The 23801-nt window shown below is 45.9% G+C and overlaps 1 protein-coding gene across 3 annotated transcripts in view; it reads left to right on the top strand.

The window, feature by feature from the left end:
* SH3GL1 (SH3 domain containing GRB2 like 1, endophilin A2) overlaps positions 1-23801 on the top strand; it is a 208481-nt gene that overhangs the window by 165157 nt on the left and 19523 nt on the right. The window contains exon 1 of one of the 3 annotated variants that reach the window (XM_065421946.1): positions 729-808. The exons of the other annotated variants lie outside the window; for them this stretch is intronic. The gene's annotated coding sequence lies outside the window, so the exon portion shown is untranslated. Of the gene's footprint in view, positions 1-728; positions 809-23801 lie in introns of those variants that run through there. 3 annotated transcript variants of the gene reach the window in all.

The raw sequence follows: 23801 nt of genomic DNA, 5'->3' as shown, positions 1-23801 counted from the left end.
AAAGTTGGAGGAAGTTGGGAAGACTGTGAAAGGTACCAAGTGGAGTGAAATTCTGGACCAGAAGATGGGGTTGTAACTAGGAATAACAAGCCCTTGTTGCTGCCCTTTACTAGACCCCAGGTACAACAAGCTGCAGCATAACCTCAGGAAATTCCCTCTTGATGATAGCTGGCATCAGGAACTGGAAAAGGTTTTGTGGTATGTGAATGTGACGAAATCTGGGTTTTCGGGGTGGGTGTGTGTTTTACAGGAAATGGCAACCTTAAGATTCTGGGAGAAAACCTGTCCAATGTGCAAATTTTTAATGACTGATTAGCCAAATAGTTATTTAAAAACTCTCTCGATAGGACAGGTAAAAACCATGGTACTGAGTTCAAAAATTGTGTGTTCAGGCTTTCATTACAAAGGGATCCTACCCACAAATCAATGATGGGATCCAAAATTCTCCAAATAAACGAAAGTGAGGCTTGGGATGACTTTCCTGCTTCTCAGGGAATTCACACACTAGTTCTCCCTTGTCCTCTTGGCTTCTGCTAACCATCCCGCTCAGAGAGGACTTATCCCTGTGACTTACTAATGCTTCTGAAGTGAACCCTTTTTTTTTTTTTTTAGATCATCACTGGAATGCGCCAAGTATCAACAAAATTTTCTTTGGGAAGAGCATCCCTCAGATATCCCTAAACAGTCTCCGTTCTCCCCCATTTAAAATGACAGTTGAACACTGTGTGCGTCTCTACCAATAGACTCGTTATATTTTCCAGGCACAAAGTGTAAACAAACAGTTCCAGTGAAGCGCAGCTTAATCCAAGTATGTTTGCTAAGTGGTTTTGCCTCCTTTCTTGGTTACCTTTATGAAAAAGAACTTTGCTAAAAAGGAAAAACAAAGGAATAGATTGCTGAAGGCTTCACTCCTCCTGACTACTTAAAACAAACTCTTGGATCATGTGCTTTAAGATAGTCCAAGGGGAAAGGTCGGCTGGGAATCGCTTGTTGGAGGATTTCACTGTCATAGATCACTGTGGTGTTTTAAGCAGTGAAAGTTCGTGTCTGAGTCAAAAGCAATGTGTTTCTCAAGACTAAATACATCACTCTGGAACATGTGATGAAAGCTTTCTTCAGGTGGGACAGATCTAAAATTGAATTGAATTCCCACTTCTCTTTGGTTGGTGATGGTTTTTTTGTTTCTAATATTTTCAGTTCATTTTGTAAAACAAGCACTGATCCCAGGTTCTGTGCACTTGTGCGAATGTTAAAGCCTCACAGAATTGAAGTGAGCAATAGCCACGGTGCAGAAATTTGTTGGTGACCTGTCCCTCTCTTTTCGCTTTATTTGAATATTTAGACTGTGTCCAAGGGCATTTTAAAAACCAGGAGATAAGGAGTATGCACAATTGCATCTGGAGTCCTTTTTCACATCTCCCTGCTGCTGCTGCCAAGATTTGGAAACTGATCTAATTCTGGCAAAACCTAGTTTAATTGGAGGCTTGCTGCCAATGTTCACGGCATGGTTGCAGAAGTGAATTGCATGTTTCACAGTGAGGTGGGAGGAAGGGAATCTGTCCTGCACTTCTCTTTCTGAGGATGGACATGGCTAACTGCTCTCAGGGGTTTGAGTTGCTTTGACAATGGCTAAAGCTACAGAGTCTGTTTCTCTGAGGGGTAGGGCCCAATCACACCCATTCTGTTTCCCTTGTCTCTCCCATGTGCACGCACTCACAGTATCCCACCCACTTCTGCTGTGCTCCTGGGCTGAAGGGGCGAGAAGAGAAGACGCCACAGGCTGATTAGTTATTTTTGGCTGTCATGGAGGATTTGGATCTCCCACACATGTGCATTTGGTAGTGGCTTTCTTAAAGAGCTGTATTTAATTCCATTTCTGCTGTTAAACAGGGCAAGATGTATGAAGCATTTAAGCCTACAAAGGAATCTAGCAATCCTCTCTCCCTTCAAAAAAACTGCATTGTTGTGCCAGTGAGTGTGGGATCCTCTCCCTCCCAATGACCGAGGACACGCTGCCAAATCCTCCTCCAGCTGAGCAAGGCGGTGCTGATGGCCATGAAGAGGACTTGATCCTGCCCCATTGTGTTCCTTAGAGATGCCTTTGGCGTCTACGTCAGTGGTTTGCACTCTTCTTGGGTGAAGCTGCCAGGCTCCCCCGCAGCAGAAAGCAATGGAGCTTGTAGCAAAAAACCCCCAAACCCAATCCAAAACAACCCGTTCTGGCAAAGTGGGGTGGGAGGGATAGCTCAGTGGTTTGAGCATTGGCCTACTAAACCCAGGGTTGTGAGTTCAATCCTTGAGGGGGCCACTTGGGGATCTGGGGCAAAATCAATACTTGGTCCTGCTAGTGAAGGCAGGGGGCTGGACTCGATGACCTTTCAAGGTCCCTTCCAGTTCTAGGAGATGGGATATCTCCATTAATTATTATTTTTATTATTATTATTAAAGTGTTGCAGGTGGTGAATAGTTATCCTGTGTGCATGCAGAACAAGTCCTGCTGCTTCAGAGTTAAATGTCCCTCTTTTAAAAAAGATGCCGATTTCTCCCTAGAGCGAGGAGAAGAAACAGCCTTGAGATTTCTGTTTGCTTTTGAGTTTCAGCATCTTGATTTGGGAGCAAGCTTGGGAAAATCATTGTCGCGCTCTTACCATTGTGTCAGTCATGGCTCTGATCCAGTCTGGCAATTCCTCAGGTCTTCCTAGGCCAGTATCCTGTCTCGGGCAGTGGCTGGGTACCAGATGTTTCACAGGGAGGTGTAAGAGCCCTGCAGTAGGCAGATGGGGTATAATCCGCCTCCTGTCTAGGTCTCATCCTGCTCTCTAACAGAGATTGGCTTAAACTGTGAAGCATGAAGTTTAATATCCATTCCAAAACTTCTGGTGTCATTAATTAAGATAACTCTTGATATCCTTATAAATATCTAATCCTTGTTGATCTTAAATTAACTCAGACCTGTCCCACATAGCAGGTTTAACTGAGGCCTAGTCTACCCTTGAAAATTGTACTGGTCTAATTATGTCAGATGGGGTGTGATTTCTCCCTCCCCCTTTTTTTTTTTTTTTTAATTGGTATGGTTATACCGGTACAGACCCTAGGATGGATGCAGTTACGTTCATAGACTATCAGGGTTGGAAGGGACCTCAGGAGGTCATCTAGTCCAACCCCCTGCCCAAAGCCCAGACAGATTTTTGCCCCAGATCCCTAAATGGCCCCTTCAAGGATTGAGCTCACAACCCTGGGTTTAGCAGGCCAATGCTCAATCCACTGAGCTAGGTGGCCTAGTGGCTTGAATGGGCCTTAGAAGACCTGGGTTTTATTCCCAGCTCTGTCACTGGCCTGCTGGGTGACCATGGGTAAATCATTTCACTACCCTCTGCCCCAGTTTCCCCACATGTAAAATGGTATAAGGATAGTGTGACGACCTTTTGTAAGTTACTTTGAGATCTACTGCATAGGAGCTAGGCATTATCTTCTTATAGTGATACAGGTATCCCGTATGATGATAGCTGTACTGGTATAATCACCTTTATACCGATAGCACTGAATTGTGGGATGGAAGGTGGTATTGTTAAAGCAGTACAACTTTCTAGTGTGGACAAGGCCTAACACAGTAGTACAAAGCGATGTAAACTGCCAGTCTTGTCTATACTAAAGCTCCCATTTCTGCTAAAGCTGATTCAGGTGAACGTGAGGGCTCGTATTTTTATTTATTTATTTTTTCATTAAAATTTCCTTTTGTAGACCTGCCCGTGGTGGAGATAGCAGGCTTGATTCGGTTAGGGGAAACTCCTCATCCCCGCTGTTTGGGGGTAGCAGTACTAGATCTTGCTAGCAATAGCTGTTTGCTTCTTTCTTGATTTCAGTCATAGTGTGGGCAGGGCTGTAAATTGGGTCACTTCTGTTTAAACGTGAAGCCTGCACTGACTGAAGCTGTGACCTTGCACATGCTCAATCCTGCCAGGGCTGATATACTGGGGGGCCTTTCTCTAGCTCATCACTACTGCATTGGGACCCTTCTGTGGGCCCATCTACATAACAAGAGGTCTGTGAACTGACATCGCTTTTATAATGGACTCCGCCTAACAAAAACTTAACATCTACCTGGACTGAGTCTTCATGTTTCTAAAACAGGCTGGAGACTAGACCAAAATGTCTTTCTAAAACAGGTCTGACATGCTTTGGCCTTGATCAAGCTGACCCCACAAACCTTGCTGAACCTGGCCGCCTTTATAAACTGGCTCAGCAAATAATGGATGATTTTTCTAGTGCCACTGGACCTTGCTTCTCTATCCTCTAGCCCAGTGTTTCTCAACCTTTTTGATACCAGGGACCGGCTTACTGCCTTCCTAAACTGCCAGGGGGATCTCAGGGACTGGCGCTGGTCCACGAACCGGTCATTGGGATGGGCTAGAGCAGTGCTTCTCGCCCATCCCATCCTTGGGAGCTTCTGGCTTCCAAACGCCACAGAGGTCCTTGCTGCAGCAGCTAACCGTTGAATCAAAAGATGGAATCGTAGAATGTCAGGGTTGGAAGGGACCTCAGGAGGTCATCTAGTCTAACCCCCTGCTCAAAACAGGACCAATCCCCAGACAGATTTTTGCCCCAGATCCCCAAATGGCCCCCTCAAGGATTGAACTCACAACCCTGGGTTTAAGCAGACCAATGCTCAAACCACTGAGCTATCCTGAACTGTATAGTAAGAAAGCAGTGCTGCTTGATTTGTGAAATAAAGACACATCCTCTTCCCCCAGCAGGATTTGGGGAGGAGAGAGGGTTACTGCTCCCCCTTTCCTGGTCTGAAATGCAAAGCCCAGCAATCTCTTCCCCCATGTATGAAACGCAAAAGCCATCACCCAAGGGAAGGCGGGGAGCAGTAGGTAGGTCTAACAGTCCCACAACCCTATGGCAGATATTGGCAATCCTGAAAAGTGGCAGGTGTCAGTAACTCCGCTCTCTCTCTCATATACAAGTGCTCTTTCGTGTGGCTGGTGACTGCTTTCATGATCTCTTCCTTTGATAGCAAGAGCTTTTCCTTCAGCGCAGTCCAAGAGCCAGAACAATTCTCTGTACCCCGATGATAGTTGTTATAGCTGGAAGAGTCAAGAGAGCTCTAGGATCAATTTGCATGCGTGCACCCTCTCTAGCCAGTTGCTAATGAGTCCCAAGAAGTTCCTTCCACTTAATTTGACAACACCAACTCAGCAATGTGGTGGTATGCGCTGAAATGCCTGCGAGATGAGGTCTGGTCCCAGGCATGCAGTACAAGGACGGTTTTGTGGCTGGGGGAGAGAATGCAGCTGACGGGGGTGGATAGAATTTCTCCCACTCTCACACAGGCTGGGCTGGCATTTCCTTGATCTATATACCTGGGGCATGTTCTTCCTCTTGTGGCTTTACACTTGCATCTTCATTTTTTCTTGAGGTTGCTACTTTATAAGATTTATTAAAAATAAATCTGCAGAGCTGTAGCAAGTCAGTTCCTTACATTGTCCTTTAGCACTTATGTCAGAGTAGTATTTGTCTTTCTGCTCACTTCCTTCATTCTGCATACAGAAGCCAGGTGGTGGGTTCCTCTGGAATGTCTGCGGGTGAAACGTGTCACTTCAGGACTAGCTGCACAACATATCCTCTTGTAGAAGGGAGACCGGTTGTTAGCCGTGCAATGTGCAGGATAACCTTTACATTAAACAACAAAACAGCTCGTCATTACCTTACGGTCTCTTTAGATCACTCTGGCAGTACACAGGGGCATTAAAGTGGACGTAAGTGCTGCTCTAGGGCCATAGGGGGCCCTCCCTGGCTATGTAGACGTGGCATAGGACTTTGTGTTATCCTTGCTCAAAACCCCAGCACGCCTAGGGCAAGCTGTGATGAACCAATGTAAGTGAGAGCATCCCAGAGGCTGCCAGAACTCTGCAATGGGTGCCAGGCAGGGCTCTGAAGAACGAATCATTGGCAAAACTCCTGTTGACTTGAATGTGGCCAGGACTTCACCCCAGAAGCATAAAAGTATCTTAAAGCCACCAAATGCAGGAACCAAGTAACTGAGAATCGGGCCCATTGAGTTTAAACTTAACCAGGGCTGAAGAGCAGGGGGGCGGGGGGACTGTACTGGGGCCCTGAGCTTGGGGAGTGATTGGGAGAAACATCTGTGTAAATAAAATGAAATGGGAGGAGGTAGGGCCCCAGCAAACGTGATACATCTGGGCCCCAAATTTCTCTTGACAGGCCTGAGCTTGTGTAATAATTTTCAGAGCGAGACACATTTTTCAGATGCTCTGGTGTGTTGAAGGCTCTCCAGAGACCATACAGCACAGGGCAAATGACCAGCATGGTACCTCTCCTGCAGGTGTACTTTAGTCTTGTTCTGCAGGATGGAGTCCAGGGAGTGAGAAGAGAATTCAGTCTCTATGGCTCGCTCAGTATCTGGCCCTTCTGCTGAGACTGCCAGTAAGGAGATAGCCAAGGTTGCTTAATGGGAACATCATTTTGCCTCAACCCTTTTTTAGTTCATCAGGATTTTGTAAGAGATCTGGGACCTTCGTCAACCCCCAAAGAGTCGCCAAACATGCGGCTTCTTTTTCCCAGCTATGCAATGCTAAAATAAAACTGGGGTGCCTGTCGTGGTGTTTTGTGTCACTGGAGCATGTACAACTCCACCCCCAATGAGACTGGAAAACATTAAGCTACCATTGGTTTAAAAATTGAGTTTTTTCTATTGAAAGCCCACTTTCACTTCCTGCAAACGTTGACCATGAGGGGTCTTTGGTGACTTGTCTTGTTAATGTTTCAGTGGGAAATTGCCAGTTGATGCTAAGCAGGCATATTTGCACGAAATGAGTGCATAATGATTTGATGCATGGAAAATCACTTTCATTAAGTTAGGTGGGTGAGTGGACTAGACGGCAATGATGTGAGATGGAAGCCTGTCCTCTAGGACTTGAAGTGTGGAGTGAGTGGTCTCACAAGAGATGAATTTTAAAAAATGGTCATACACAAAGTATTCTAGTTGCAAACAAAGTCTAGCAAAACTAAACCACCCTGAAACAAGTGTATATAAAATGTGGATTTAAAAAACAATATAAATTGGCAACATGGTCAGTTGTGATACTAGCCTGGGAAAAGGAATTATAATATAGTCAGGAATGACTTGAAGAGAGCGTCAGATTCAACAGATATTTTCAAACTGTTCATTTTCAGTGTCCGATTCACTCTAGAGTAAACGGTTCTGAGCAAAAATCAATGTACGGTCTAAGTTGGAAACATGAAAATACTTTGCGAAGCACACTAGGACCTGCAACAGGAAGACGATATTAAATGGCAAGGTTAGAAAGCCACTGAATGAGAGTCTACTCTTTCTCCTATGTGCTTATTTTGGATATAACATTCCATTATGTCCGACCTGGCATGGAAAAGGCGTTCTCTGTAATCATCGCAGCAGAAGGGTTTTTAGAAACAACACTTAGTTCTAACTTCGCTGCCCTTGGAACCATTTGTGGACTTTCCTGTCGTGTTAGTTTCCAATTTTGAAACCATTGGTTCAAATACTTCAATTTTACTTCCAAACAGTTCTTGGGAGAAGTCGCTTCAAGACAACCCGGGGTCCACTCTGACATCAGTAGAGCCGTGTGAGTTTATATGTTCTGATGATCAAGACTGAAAGCAGAATAAGGGCCCAAATTTGTGGTGCACTGAACTCCCCAACTCCCATCGGAATCAGGAGTGCTCAGAACCAGGCAGGATTGGGCCCCAGTTGCCCCATCCAAAGGGGTGGAGAGCTTGAATTGATGGAGTTAAACATTGTGTTATGCTGGCAGCAATGAACATGACTCATGGGGCACGTGTTCTATTAATATTAACCCAGCCAGGAATCCCCTGCAGTCCTCCAGGCCTGGCTTTCAGCATTAATGTGCTCCTGAGGGACAGAGCCTGGGGAAAACCTGACTTGTTTAAGCACAGCGTAAGCATGGGACAGCGTTGTGTCCCATGTATAGCATGACAATCATGTATTACACAGCATGGAATCCAGTATGTTGTTGAGAGGACGTAGAGAGGGACTTTCCTATTCAGCTAATCAGTCTTCGTTATACTTCAGTCGGTCATCCTAGTCTGACGCAGAGAGGCACAGAGCTCCTGTGAGGTGCCAGTTGCTATCGCTGGAGATCACTGTTTAAATGATTTATGTGTTTGCTGAGCTGTGTGCATCTGTGGAGGTGGGAGAGTTGGGAAGCATAGAAGCGTTCAGTTCTGTTACACCCATTTCTTCTACAGTGAACTTGGTTGGCAGTGAATTTACCAGTCTGTCCTAGGTAATAATACTTATACAAACATTTGCCATTGCAGCCACCTAAAAAGAGACATTGCTCACGGTATATCTTAACATTATTGCCCATACAATTGGCCCTCTCCTTTCTTGCATCCTTTGTCAGCAATGAAGTAGTTAAAATAACACTGTTTCTATTATCCTCATAGAACAGCATTGACAGCCCCACCTCTCTGAGCTATGGTTTCAGCCTGTCTGCAAACTCAGGCAGATGCTGCTGCATTGGTTGCAATCCCTTCATGTTTTAAAGGTTTCCTTTGAAACCGTAAAGGCTTGGTAGATTTCTTGATCCCAAAGGTGGCAGTTCAGAGAAGTACTAGCTTAGTACCCACAGCTCAGTTCAACACCCTCATCTATGAGTGAGGAAAGTATTATCCCCATTTTACAGATGAGTAGGGCTCTACCGAATTCATGGTCCATTTTGGGGAAATTGTATGGTCATAGGATTTAAAGCTTGAATTTGATGGTTTCGGGTATTTAAATCAGAAATTTCACGGTGTTGTAACTGGGGGGATCCTGATCCAAAAGGGAAGGGTCGCAAGGCTATTAAAATATATGGAGGTATACCTATCTCATAGAACTGAAAGGTCATCGAGTCCAGCCCTCTGCCTTCACTAGCAGAACCAAGTACTGATTTTCCCCCAGATTCCTAAGTGGCCCCCTCAAGGGCTGAACTCACAACCCTGCGTTTAGCAGGCCAATGCTCAAACCACTGAGCTATCCCTCCCCCCATTGTAGGGGGGTTGCGGTATTGCCATCCTTAGTTCTGCGCTGCTGCTGGCGTCGGTGCTGCCTTCAGAGCTGGGTGCCCCGCCAACAGCCGCCCATCTCGGAAGGCAGTGCAGAAGTAAGGGTGGCAGTACTGCGGCCCCCTACAGTAGCCAGATTTCACGGGGAAGGCCAAATTTCATGGTCCGTGATGTATTTTTCACGGCCGCGAATTTGGTCGGGCCCTACAGATGAGGGAATCCAGGACACAGGAAGGATACACAGCTTGTTCAAAGCCGGAGTGGCAGATCCAAGCATAAAACTTAGGAGTTCTGGCTCCTCGTCCTGTTCTCATTTCACTGACTGGGCCACACCACTCTCCCCTATTTGTATCTATATAAATGCGTTAAAGTTGAGAACTGTCCTTGTTTTATAAAAGATCAGTAGGTCATGGGTGAGTGTCAGTGAACTATCGAAAGTGTCAGGAAACAGGAAGGTGCTGGGGGATAGGTTCCTGAATGCAGAGAAAGGAAATACTTCCTCCCATCTCTCCCCACCAACACTTCCCCCCAGGGAAGGAGCAAAATAAGGATGAGATCAGGAAGGCCGGGTTGTGAAAACGGATTCATTTCTATAGCACGTCCTCGTTTCTCGCCCTTATTCTGCATACAGTAATGCCTTTGTGTGGGCTTGCTGCCCCATTGCACCTCCATCAAACAGGTAGCAATTCTGGAAGAGCTGCCAACCTCATCACAGAAGGTCTTCTGCCTTCCTGCAGTGGTTGGCGCCAACTAGGTAACCCTCTCTGAGGAATCGCTGTAACACGTGTATAGATTCAAGGCACAATTGTGGCTTTCGCCAGCTTGCCATTTCTGCAGGCTCTTCTGGGGGAAGGTGCACATTCGGCCAAAGGAAAAGGTTCCCCATCAATTCCACTCTGGGGTCAAAGTAGCAGAGATGTGGGGCTTTGAGTTCTGGGCTGTAGCCATATTGCAGGCATGTTTTGTGGGGGGGGAGGGGGCGTCTGCTCCTTAACAAACACACTCCCCAGCTTTTCCAGTGATCTCACCCTTTTGTTGAGGCCATGTATCCTGCACTACTCTGCAGAGGTTCTGTGGTAGGGGCCCATGAAGTGCCATGCACAGATGAAAAGAGTGCACTCCTCTGATACGTGGAGTTTCCAAAACAGTAGTATCTGTGCCTCCATGAAACGATCACTGTGGATTTGCTATGAAACAGGACAGGAGAGGGTGCCCATCCAGGGTGAGAATCTGCTGCAGCCCACCTTGCTGAAGTGTGTTGCTGCCTCTCACAGACACGTCTACTGGTTCCTTACCTGTCCCAAATAGGCTTCCAAATGCTTAGCAAAGAACAGCAACCAAACAACCCTGGGGCTCATCAACTGCAGGTTGAACGGCATCCGCTGAGGTTTGCTTGTGCAGAAGTTCAGTGGTTCTTTGGGGCACTGCTGAGCTGTTTCACAAGCAGCCTTTCTTGCTGTAGCTCTGACGTGGTCTGTCCTGCTATCTGCTGTAAATCATTAACGTGTGGCCATAGGCGAGTCCTGGGATTGGAGCCTAACATATGATGAGTGACTCCACCTTTACCCTGCGAATGTGGGTAATTTAATATATTATCCCCCATGGCTGCTATCTGCCAAATCGCATTTCTCACTGCATATGCAGAAATCCTGTCTCAAAATCATGAGTCAGGCTGCTTCAGCTGGGAAGGGGTGAGTTAGATCTGTGCTGAGTTGTGACAGATAGAGAAGGATGTAGGCTCTTGGGAAGCCCTAAAATTCCCTGTAGGGCACCTCCAGCTTCTCTCTCGACAGGCTTGTGTGTGACATGCCTGTAACTTCTTCAGGTTTTGACCCTGTCATGGCCTCTCTTTGTGGTTAGAAAAGCATCCTTTCTCCATGTCTGATTTCCTTCTCCCATCCTGTTAAACTGCAACCCCATCACTTTCAGAAACAGATTGCTGTTGACAGGAAATGGATGCGCTCAGAGGGCAGCGACTGAGCAGTGGCGGATCCCTAAGCTAGAGAGAGGATAAACAAATTGTTCCTGGATCCAGTCCAGTAACGGTGTGATTTTATTTCAGTATTGTGTGAACTGATCATTGTGTCTCAGGTTGTAGAAACGGTAACCATCCTGCCAGAGAGAGTAAGGGCACACTCAAGTTCTCTACCTCTGAGGCTGATATGCACGGGTTTGGAACTCAGCAGCCAGATGTAGCAAGGCCCATGTTGATTCAGTCTGTTATGAGACATCTGGGCTACTGGGATCCACCCCCATTGCAGTAATACTGCATGACAATCAAGAAGGTCATTAAGAACCATGCCACTGTCTCTTCCAAAGAAGGCCTTTTATTGTGTGACTTGTTTAATTAGCTTTGCTGCTGATATCTTATTAATAAACCTTGTCACTTGCAGCCACTGGGTATTTCAGAATCCTCTTATTGCATACTAACTACCAGATAATAACACCTGACAGTGTCACTAATATTTAGCGTGCTGTTCCGAAAAGTGACTTAAACATGGACCCCCCCCAGGATGCAGTCTTATCGTTCAGTGGCTACAAGGTCAAGTTTGCTCCGTTAACAAGTTTTAAAGGTGCTTTTTCTAACTATGACAACCCTTCAAAATTCACGCTAGGATCTAAACGTCAAGTGGGCTTCTTGCTAGCTCAGGCATCATCCCCAGCAATGAAAACGTATTAAGCATTCAATTGATGAAGTCAGAATAGAGTCCAGCTCATCCTCCAAAGTTCTGTTGACTCTAGGGCTAGCAGTACTTAAAGGTTACTACCTTTTTTTTTTTTTTTTTTTTATCAGTGTGTGCAGATATCGTTCTGAATATACACCCACAGAGCAGATCTCTTGAGTAAGAAGATGCCTTTTTCCCCCACATAAACAGGTTTCTTATCTTAACCACATTGAAACTGCTATACGGGAGAAACATTTAAAAACAAAACACCCACAACCTCTTTTGTCCCAGACACACATCTGTGCGCATGTGTTCTTGGGGATTTATGAGAGATTGGTCTGGCACAAACCTGGAGAACCAGATATTGGGATTATTCTCACTTTTAAAACTCCCCTGTGTATCAAAGAAAAGTAAGATGCTAAGGGATGACTCCTGTTTGTGCCTGCAGGGCATAGTTACATTTAAGTAGCAGTTGGACTCAGGATTTTGAATGTACCTGTGACTGTAGCAGCAAGGCAAGTGAACTGCATTTGATCGTACATTTAGAATCTTGATAGTGTCCCCTTAAGAATAAAAATGATCTACTGAACAGCTGCAGCATTTGTCGGCATTTAAACCATTATGAAAATGTTAGCAAAGTTCTCTTGATGATTAGCAAAGATGAGCTTAACCTAGGCAAAGCAACATTGGGATGAGTCTAAGGACGTCCTGCTGTGAAGACTAGAGGTGTGACACAACATGCCATACTCTGATGCTACAGCATGTTTGAATGCTCTTGCAAGAGTAGAAACTAGCGAAGGAAGAGTCCTTGTTTAAGTCGTAACTTTTTTTGCTCTTCCATGAGCTCTCCCCTCTGTGTTTTTTCTGTTGATGTCCAGAACTGAATGCAGTATTTCAGGTCGTTGGGTGAGTAGTGGAAACCTGTTGCTTCTCTTTTCTTATGCACTTATCTTCACCAATAATTTTTATTAGGGCTATCAATTAATCGGTTAACTCACGTGATTAACTCAAAAAATTAATTGCAGTTAATCATACTTATAACGAGAATACCAATTGAAATTTATTAAATATTTTTGGATGTTTTTCTACGTTTTCAATACTGATTTCAATTACAATACAGAATACAAAGTGCATCGTGCTCACTTTATATTTTTTTATTAAATATATGCACTGTAAAAGTGATAAACAAAACAAATAGTATTTTTCAATTCACCTCATACAAGTACTGAAGTGCAATCTCTTTATTGTGAAAGTATAACTTACAAATGCAGATTTTTTTTGTTGGTTACATAACTGCACTCTAAAACAAAACAGTGTAAAACTTTAGAGCCGACAAGTCCACTCAGTCCTACTTCTTATTCTGCCAATCACTAAGACAAACAAGTTTGTTTACATTGACGGGAGATACTGCTGCCTGCTTCTTATTTACAATGTCATCTGAAAGTGAGAACAGGCATTTGCATGGCACTTTTGTAGCCGGCGTTGTATTTACGTGCCAGATGCGCTAAACATTCACATGCCCCTTCATGCTTCGGCCACCATTCCAGAGGACATGCTTCCATGCTGCTGATGCTCGTTTAAAAAAAAAAAAAAGCATCAATTAAATTTGTGACTGTACTCCTTGGGGGGGGAAATTGTATGTCTCTTGCTCTGTTTTACCCACATTCTGCATATATTTCATGTTATAGCAGTCTCGGATGATGACCCAGCACATGTTCGTTTTAAGAACACTTTCACAGCAGTTTTGACAAAATGCAAAGAAGGTACTGATGTGAGATTTCTAAAAATAGCTACAGCACTCGCCCCAAGGTTTAAGAATCTGAAGTGCCGTCCAAAATGTTAGATGGGCGAGGTGTGGAGCATGCTTTTAGAAGTCTTAAACGAGCAACACTCTGATGTGGAAACTACAGAACCCAAACCACCAAAAAAGAAAATCAATCTTCTGCTGGTGGCATCTGACTCAGATAATGAAAATGATCGTGCATCAGTCTGCACTGCTTTGGACCGTTATCAAGCAGAGCCCATCACCAGCATGGAAGCATGTCCTCTGGAATGGTGGTTGAAGCATGAAGGGACATACGAATCTTTAGCGCATCTGTCATGTAAATATCTTGCAACGCCAGCTACAACAGTGTCATGTGAACGCCTGTTCATTGTAAACAAGAAGCAGGCAGCATTGTCTCCTGCAAATTGTAACCAATCTTGTTTGTCTGAGTGATTGGCTGACCAAGAAGTAGAACTGAGTGGCCTTGTAGGCTCTAAAGCAGGGGTCGGCAACGTTTGGCACACGGCTTGCCAGGGTAAGCACCCTAGCGGGCTGGGCCAGTTTATTTACCTGCTGATGCGGCAGGTTCGGCTGATTGCGGCCCCCACTTGCCGCGGTTCGCCGTCCCGGGCCAATGGGGGCGGGGAAGCCGCGGCCAGCACATCCCTCGGCCTGCGCCGCTTCCCGCTGCCCCCATTGGCCCGGGACGGCGAACCGTGGCGAGTGGGGTCCGCGATCGGCCGAACCTGCCGCGTCAGCGGGTAAATAAACTGGCCCGGCCCGCTAGGGTGCTTACCCTGGCGAGCCGCGTGCCAAACGTTGCCGACCCCTGCTCTGAAGTTTTACATTGTTTTTGTTTTATTTTTGAATGCAGTTTTTTGGTACGTAATTCTACATTTGTAAGTTCAACTTTCATGATAAAGAGATTGCACTACAGTACTTGAATGAGGTGAGTTGCAGTACAATTTTTGTTTTTTTACAGTGCAAATATTTGTAATAAAAATATATATAAAGTGAGCACGTACACTTTGTATTCTGTGTTGTAATTTAAATTAATATATTTGAAAAGGTAGAAAACATCCAAAAATATTAAAAATAAATGGTATTCTATTGTTTAACAGCGTGATTAATCGCAATTACTTTTTTTAATCACTCGACAGCCCTAATTTTTATACATTAGATAAGAAATTTGAGTCAAGGGCTGTCTTGTACTATATGGAGAACATGGGAGATGATAAATAGGAAAAAAAATGTATCGTGCAAATCCTTGTTGCTAACTGAGGCGTAACATGTCAAGAGAAAATATGGGTAGAGACTTGAAATGAAAATGGATGTTGAAATTATTTTTTCCTCCAGTATGAGTCAATTTTTAAAGCACAGTTGCACTTTTCCCCTAACGCAGCACAGTACACTTATTCCTAACTAGACTTTAGCCAAGACAAGGCCAAATTGTCAGGTTATTTTTTTTTCCTTTCCTAAAAAGAGGGGACTGTTTTTCTCTTGTTGAAAGGGTAGCTTGGAAAACATTGATACGTTGACAAGCATGAAACATTCTTGGAAAGGCTTCTTGTGCATAGAGTGGTAGCCAGTGAGCAGGAAAAGGATTGTGTGTTTTGGGAGAGGCAGGGATAGGTCTTCTGATTTGTTCAGTGGATTTTATAATCGAGTGGCTATTTATTTCTGTAATATAATATCGTATCCATAATTAATCAGTTCACATCGCTTTTGCTGAATGCCACATCTGTGCAGCAGCAAGACCTTTGGCAGTTATCTCCTAGGGGGATATCAGCTACATAAGAAGGGGTCGAAACCCGGCTTTCATAGTTTGGCTGTGTTTGAAACTGTAAATGATTAACCCTCTGACAAAATGGGAAAGCAGCAATGGCAGGGCCATAGCCTTCTACTCAGCTTTTAGCTTCACTACAAGTATGTGTCCTGATGGCTGCTGTTTAACTAGCTGCATGTCTTAGAGCACGTTGACACTACAAAATCAAGTCGACCTAACTTATGTCGGCATACAGCCACCACGGTAATTACGTCGCTTGTACGCGTCTACGCTTTGCTCCTTGTGTCGATGGTGCGCATCCTTGTACTGCCAGTGTGGGGGCACTGTGGGACAGCTTCTGAAAGCCAGTAACAGTTGATGTAAGCAGCGCAGTGTCTACACTCACACTCCGTCGACCTAACTACATCAACATTGACTGCCTCTCGTGGAAGTGGAGTTATTAAGTTGGTGTAGCGGGGCAGTTATGTCGGCGGGAGCGAAATTTTAGTGTAGACGCTTCCATAGTTAGGTCGATGCAAGGCGGCATACGTCCACCTAACTCTATAGTATAAACCAGGCCTTAGTTCATAGTGAGGAATCCTGTTTTGATCGTTTTGAGCCCATCAGCTGGGTGGAGCTGAATTGGCTGGGATTCAGTTTCTCTTGTAGGTGATTCTGTAGTTTTGTCCTACCTATCATGAAAGTCCTTTTAGCAGACTGACCGCTCCTCCATTGGTAAGTTCCTTTATGATTGGACAACTTCATTAGGGGTATGTCTACACTACAGCAGCACAGCTGTACCTCTGTAGCACTGAGGTGTAGACACTTCCTAGAGCAACAAAGGGTTTTTTTCCCATCAGTGTAGTTAATCCCCCTCTCCAAGAGGTAGTAGCTAGGTCAACAGAGTTCTTCCATCGATGCAGCTGCATCTACAGTGGGGGTTAGGTCAACCTAACTACATTGCAGAGGATGCAGAATTTTCCACAATGTTGTCGCTAGGTCAATCTTATTTTTAGGTGTAGACCAGGACCCAGTCTTTCCCTCTTTAAGACATTTCTTCTGTAACTTTAACATCCATTGATGAACCCCTTCCTTGACGTCTGCTTTGCTCCTCTCCCTATAAACCAGAGCAGTAGTTCTGGGGAACCAGTGTTAGGAGGGGCATTAAGAACTGCCACAGATATGTTTGAAATGCGAAGGGAGTGTGTGGAATAGAGTATGTTTATTATTTCTAGACATGGTTCCGTAACGCGTTTGTCCAAAGGTACTGATATTAGTCTCCACATGAGTTTGCACAAGAACATTACCAGTGCTCAGATAGATGTAAATGAATGGAATTATTCCTACTCTCAGACGAAGGCAGTGTAAAAAGCAATTGCATGAAGCTAAGGAAAGAAAAGCTGAGGCTAGATGATAGGGCAGAATTCCTAATATGAGCAGTTTGGCAGTGGAATAGACAACCCAGGTAAATGGTGAAGTTGCAGGGTCCATAGATACTCAATGGCAGGTTAAATAAGATAGTAACAGGAATGATGTAATGAATAAGCTGCAAATACGCTGTGGGGTGATCAGGCTAGATTTTCTAGCACTATTATGTATCTCCTCAATTCCTCTTATTGTTCCCTTCCTTCTGAAGTGAGGTCTGAGAGGCAGAGCGACCCCCACATTTTACTGGTTTACATACCCCCTCTTCAAAAAATTGTTGTGAAGTGACTGGGTTCACCATCAAGCTCAGGTGGTATGTGCACCACTGGTGGTACAGGTTGGGAACCCTGATTTAGTGTTTGTCATAAACTGGGCACCAGGAGACACAGGCTCTTGTTTTTAGCTTTACCACCAGCCTGTTGTGTGATCATAGGCAAGGCATTTCTCCTTCAACCATTTGTCTGTTTAGATTGAAAGCTCTTCTGGGCAAGAGCACTTTCTTATGAGGTCTGTGTACAATGGCCAGCACAATGACGCCTCTAGGCATTACTGCGATACAAATTAATTGTTTGATCTCTGAATTGCAGACAGGTCTAAGATGCTCTAGCTGTGCAAAGCCCCCAAGCACTGGGGATCCCATGGACAATTCCTCACTAAAACTTATCTTTTTCTTCTTTCCTCTCCACTTACTCATAAGCTCTGTAGTAGTTACTCATCTCTTATTGTGCACCAATAATGCTCATAACTTTGTGCGCCTTTTCCATGATCGGTGGAAACGTTGTCATACAGATGCTGATCTTTCATCAGACCAATTCACTCCGTGTCCCCCACTAACTTCCTTCAGTTCTGTGTTCTCTTGGTGACTTACTGTGACGGGATCCCCGGGGTGCAGCCTGGGACTGTGGGATCACTGCACCCCCTTTACTCACCATTCTGGGTTGTCTCTCACAATGCCTTACTGGTGGCAAGCAGTAAACCCCTCCAGATGCTGTTACCACTCAGTACAAACACATGCAGAGCCCACACCCGGGTAGATAGCCTGAATCCCAGAGCCACTCACGAATCACACACACAAAGGCACCAACCAAATCCTCCCAGCCCTGAACCACCGGATACACTGTCTTGCACTGCTCAAGACCCGTTCTTGAGCAGTGCAAGTTTATTAATTGGTTCACCACTTCATCAATGGAAAGTGGACATACGCCAGCCTTCGTAACCTGAGCAGATTTACCAAACACTTCAGTCAAACTCACTGGTAAGGATAAACACTAGAATAAGTTTATTGATTACAAAAGAGAGGCAAAAAGTCAGAGTAGTTACCAAAATAAAAGATAAGCATGCAATCGAAATTCTTGATCTATAGACTGGGCAGAACATAAGTCCAGGCGTATCTGGTGACCATTGAGTCACCAGGCAAGGTTGAGCAATTCCCCTGGTGTGGCCTTGTCCACAGTGAGTCACTGAATTACAACTCCCTTGCTGGACAATGGCTGTTGATGGTTGTTCCACACCCGCCCAGGCATTGATTACCTCCCTTGTTGTTGTCTCTGGGGATCTAATATCTGGGCGATACCCCAACTCACAGCATATTTTAGTGACAACCATACACATAACTTCATATGCACTAATAAGATACATATTTAGATAGGTCAGAGGTTCTCAAACTGTGGTCCGCGAGCTCCATTCAGGTGGTTCGCGGATAGTTCCCTCTAAGGTGCGCGCCTCAGCAGCCGCACACAAGAGAATGAAGGGACACCCACCTAATTAGTGGAGCCGCGCAGGCATGGCTCCACTAATTAGGTGTCTGGACCCTGGAGAAGACGCACATGTAAGGTGAGGTGGTGTCCTTGGGGGGGGGGGGGAATAGGGGGTAGGTGGGAGGAGGCAGTGGGGTGAGAAGAGGGGGTGGGAGGAATTTGGGATGTGCAGGGCTGTGGCGGCCAGAGAAAGAGGTGACTTTCCCCAGCTCCAGGGCTGCGGCTGCCAGGGAGAGACGGCCCTCCTTCCCAGCCCCAGCTCGGGGGCTGCTGTGGTGGGGGAGCGAGGGAGAGACCCTCCCCTCCTTCCCAGCCCCAGCTCGGGGGCTGCTGTGGTGGGGGAGCGAGGGAGAGACCCCCCTCCTTCCCAGCCCCAGCTCGGGGGCTGCTGTGGTGGGGGAGAGAGGGAGACCCCTCCCCTTCCCAGCCCCAGCTTGGGGGCTGCCACAGCAGGGGAGAGAGGGCACATCCATTGCATTAGAAAGGTATGACTACTGATATTAAAACATGAGTTGTGTGCTTTTATTTGTAGAACAAAAAAAAGTTTATTATTAAGAGGATCCACCGAGACCCTCAGCAATTTTCAAAAAATTGGAAAAAAAAAAAAAAAGTTTGAGAACCACTGAGATTGGTTATGATCTGCTGAAAGCCATTGTTCTTTCCCATGATACCGTATCGCAGCTATATACGTATGATGAATATGGGGGTTACAGGGCCCTCCCCCAAGATATAGAGTGTCACACTTACATTTTTCGAGCTTCTCTGCATCTTCAGCTATGCGCACAACCTAACGTTCTAGTGGATTTAGACTCACCTAGATGAATGCCTTTTGATTCTTGCTTTATTTCCAGGGACTGCACCAGGTTGGAAGGTGGCAACTGATCTTTCACAAGACCGTCTGTGCCAAGACAAGGCCATGGAATTTCAATATCCGACTTGCTCTCTGTGTAAACACCCATAAGGTGATCACCACGTACTTACACGGGACGCAGCCCTCAGGAGCTTGTTTAGCTAGGAGCCTTGCAATCCATGGTTCCACTGCACAAAGACTAAAGAGGCAGAAACTTTGCAAGTCTGGGAACACCAGGGGCGGCTCCAGACACCAGCGCTCCAAGCGCGTGCCCGGGGCGGCAAGCCGCGGGGGGCGGCCTGCCGGTCGCCGTGAGGGCGGCAGTCAGGCTGACTTCGGTGGCATGCCCGCCGGTCCCGCGGTTTTGGCGGCAATTCGGCGGCGGGTACGCCAAAGGCGCGGGACCGGCGGACCTCCCGCAGGCATGCCGCCGAATCCACGTTACCAGCGGACTTCCAGCAGGCGTGCCGCTGAAAGCCGCCTGACTGCCGTGCTTGGGGCGGCAAAATACATAGAGCCGCCCCTGGGGAACACACACATTTTCCAAGAGCCACGCCGGTGCTGCAGTGTGTAATTGACTCAGGGCACTGTCGGCGCATGCTATAGAAATATAATGCACTGCAAGGTCAGTTGGTAACTCTGTGGGGCGAGCACCAATGCTCCAGCTGTGCGATACCATAATAAAGGGTACATTAAGACTGTGGTTGTGAATGACAGCGCCCGTTACTCCAAATCTACTCCAAGCACCAGAGTAAATTGTTACTTGGATCAGTGAAACTTGAAACTGTCCAGTCTGCCGTTGTTGAAAATAACGATGGTGCGGCTGCCAGTGAAGATGACCTGAATTACGCTTGGTTCTAAAGAGTTTTCCCCTGCTGAACTACGCTAGTAAGGGTGGCTTTCTTGAGCATTCATATGAACAGCCTACAGAAAAGCGTGTGAGTTAGAGGAGAATTTCTTTTCTTAACCACTCACTGTGTCTCTCTCTACTGGGCTTTCCTGTTGTTCTAAGCATATTGATCTTGGACTCAAAACATTGTAGCATCTTGTGGGCTGGCTTTTCCCACAGCACTTCCTCCCTTTCTATTGGGCGAGAGCAGGTTAGGGGTGGTGGTGTGGGGCTATTTTTTTTTTTTTTTTTTTTTAACTTTCCTGTTGGGAATCAGTATTCACAGAAGGCTGCTGTAGGGACCAGGAAGGCTTTGATATGCCAGGATCCAGAAGGGTACGTTTCCATTATAGTGGGGACATTGTTTTGAATTCAGTGGTTGCATGTGTTTGTCCCAGCAAAAGAAATAATTCTTGGAGGGGGCTTTCTGAGGGGGGTGGGGAGGGCGAGAAGGCAGAGTGATGGCCCACAACATCTTAAGTTAATTTTCAATTAGAAAAGTGTGAAATCACTGCCATTAATAGAAGGAGCAAAACATCAGAAGAATCAAATATATAAAACTATATGGAAAAGTTGTACGGTAGCAGGCTGATCAGAATGGCCTAAATTTCAGAACGGACTAGTGATTTTTTTGGGGTGTCTCAAGTTGGGCACCCAGAAAACCTTACACACGTCTAAAGGCCTCTAATTTCAGATAGCAGGTGCACAGCCCTTTGTGAGACTGGCCCCTTTACAATGTCTCAAGTTGGGTACCAAAAACAGACACCCCCAAAATCACTAAGCAGTTTTGAAAATTTCAGCCAATCACTTAATATAAAAATCACACTCAAGCAACCATTTGTAAGTCTTTAGTCTGTCTGCTCTGGCATCCTTCCTCTGGAGCAGGGGTAGGCAACCTATGGCACGCGTGCCAAAGGCGGCACGCAAGCCGATTTTCAGTGGCACTCACGCTGCCTGGGTCCTGGCCACCAGTCCGGGGGGCTCTGCATTTTAATTTAATTTTAAATGAAGCTTCTTAAACATTTTTAAAACCTTGTTTACTTTACATACAACAATAGTTTAGTTATATATTATAGACTTATAGAAAGAGACCTTCTAAAAATGTTAAAATGTATGACTGGCACGCGAAACCTTACATTAGAGTGATAAATGAAGACTCAACACACCACTTCTGAAAGGTTGCCGACCCCTGATCTGGTGGCAGCCCGTACTTGGATGCTCTTACTAATGACCTAGTCCTGTAAGAAAAATCCAGTTGCTGTCTGAGGGGTGACTATAGCCTCCACTTTTAGGGAATGTACTCACGAACTAGTGGTTCTATGATCTCTTGTAATGTTTGCTGCTGCTGGCTGTATTTGAGCATGTCTTGGGAGAACACACGTGCCAGGCTGTGGAACGTGTCCCAACACACCTTTCTAGTCACTGCAGTGTGATTGGGTGATAATGAGAGCACAGCAGGTGCAGCAGAGACACGAACTAAATATAATCCAGGGAATTTTGGGGAGTGTGTGTGTGTGTGTGTGTGTGTGTGTGTTTCAAAACATTGTTTTTGTTTATAGAAACTGTCATGGCACTAGTGGGCAGGACAAAGTGTCGTCATCTGCTTTATAGAGTTAACAAGCTTCCTCGTTCCTCCAGTTGGTAATTATTGGATGTATGCAGCACAATGTACAAAGTATTTCCCTTTTGATCCTTTCTCTTACAAGTTGGTTGCCCTCCACTTGACTAGCAGTGGCATAGACTGGTGGGTGAGTGAGTGGTGGGTTGTGTGTGATCTGAACTCTTTAAAATGTCTTACCTCACATAGATATATTTGGAGATGTTCCTATGATTCTTTAACCCCAGACCTGCATACCCACTCCCCTCTTACTCCTTTGACTTACTCCAAGATCCTATTGCAGTAATCGGTGTAAGATGTAGACTGGCCACTTCTGAACACCTTCCCCCACGCACTTCCCTTCCGTTCCTTTTAAATGGCAGGAGAAGACCTTGACTGTTCTGATTCCCACCCTGCTCCACAAGGAAGGTAGTGGCAGACCCATGACTTCGTGTGTTTAAAAGAAGGCTGGACAAAGCTATAGGAAACATACTGCCGGGAACAGCCCATCACTGGCAGGGGATGGACTAGATGTGACCAAACGAGTCTCTTCCATCTCTGATTCCTAGGGGCCAGGGGTGAAAACAGGTTTTGAACAACCCCTCTCTGGTGGTGGGGAGCTGCAGGAGCTAGACAGGGTGTTACACTACACCCTGTAGTGTGTTACACTACACCCACCTGTCATTTGTAATTGAAGCTTGTAGCTATCTCGGGCATATTTTTCATTGTTAAATCTTTATCTAAAAGGATACGCCGTGTGAGGTTTATTCCCCACCTTTTATAATTGAGCGTGCCTGGGTCTCTTTCCTCCCGTCTTTTGATTTGCCCTTCTTTTGTGAGTTTCACAGCCCTTCAGGGAAATCACCTATCTTGTGCTGGTTCAGGGCACGCAACTTTATCGCCTTGTGTCAATACTTGCTGTAAAAAACATTCCACCTCGCCTGGGTTTGTGTTCCTGCCCTGCCTTGATCTTGCGCTCTCTAATATTACAGCACTTGCTTCAGGGACCTGGGAGCAGGGGCATATTTTAGTAGATCTTCCAGCCCTGCTGGGATGGGGTATAGAAAAGCAACCAATGAGTGTGAATTTTACAGTCCTGCTCACTCCTCTTTCCCGTCTGCTGACCTGAGCAATGCTGATGATTTCTGCATCTGCTCTCTTGAAACTACCTCTTCCCAGACTGAAGGGTTCACCTGCCTCATGATGGTGTCTATCAGGTTCCAGCAACTGACAAAGAATGGGCAATTTCAGGACCTTCTGACCTCTGTTGGCTTCTCTCTCTGCTGCTCAGAATCTCAGTCTATGACCTCTTATTTTGCTGTCGTTGTTCCATTTCAAAATTATATGAAGAAAATAGGAAGGGCAGAAAATGTGAACAGATTGTAAGGCTTCTGTTCAGCCAGCCCTCGAGGGATCCATTTGGGACAGCTAGATCTCTGGGCATTAGAGAAGGCCTAAAGACTTGGGTACTGCATTTCATTTGGCCTCTCTCCCATACTGCATAGAGCAGCAGTTCTCAACCCATGGGCCGCATGTGGCCCAATTAGCATACCCCAGCTGGCTCCACGTGGCAGGGTCGGCGTCAGGGCTGCTGCCCTGACACCCGGCCCCACTTTGTGGAGGGGTTGCTGCTGGGCCCTGCACAGTGGGGTCAGAGGTCCCTGCTGCTGGGCCCCCTGGCCCAGGGCTCCACTCCTGGCCCCACTTCGTGAAGGGGTCTCTGGGCGGGAGACGCTGGGCATAGGGGTCTGTGGGGAGGAGTTGGGAGGAGCACTGTGGTTCTCAACCTGAGGCCCAGGAGCGGCCCACAACGGTAAATAGGTTGAGAACCACTGGCATAGAGGATAGACGGGAGCCAACCTACACTACATCTTCGGTCAGTATCTTAAGAGACTCAGTAGTTCCCTGTTGCATCTTTGACTTCTATTTCTCAACAGGGATTGCTGTCATGTCTATTCCGTATCAGACATTGGTTGATCTGATGTAGATGCCTCCAAGCATCAGTGACCACCATC

This window comes from Emys orbicularis, chromosome 24, assembly GCF_028017835.1.
Source record: "Emys orbicularis isolate rEmyOrb1 chromosome 24, rEmyOrb1.hap1, whole genome shotgun sequence".
Classification (NCBI taxonomy): Eukaryota; Metazoa; Chordata; order Testudines; family Emydidae; genus Emys; species Emys orbicularis.
The sequence above is the reverse complement of the archived record's forward strand: the minus strand, read 5'-3'. Positions and strand labels throughout refer to the sequence as shown.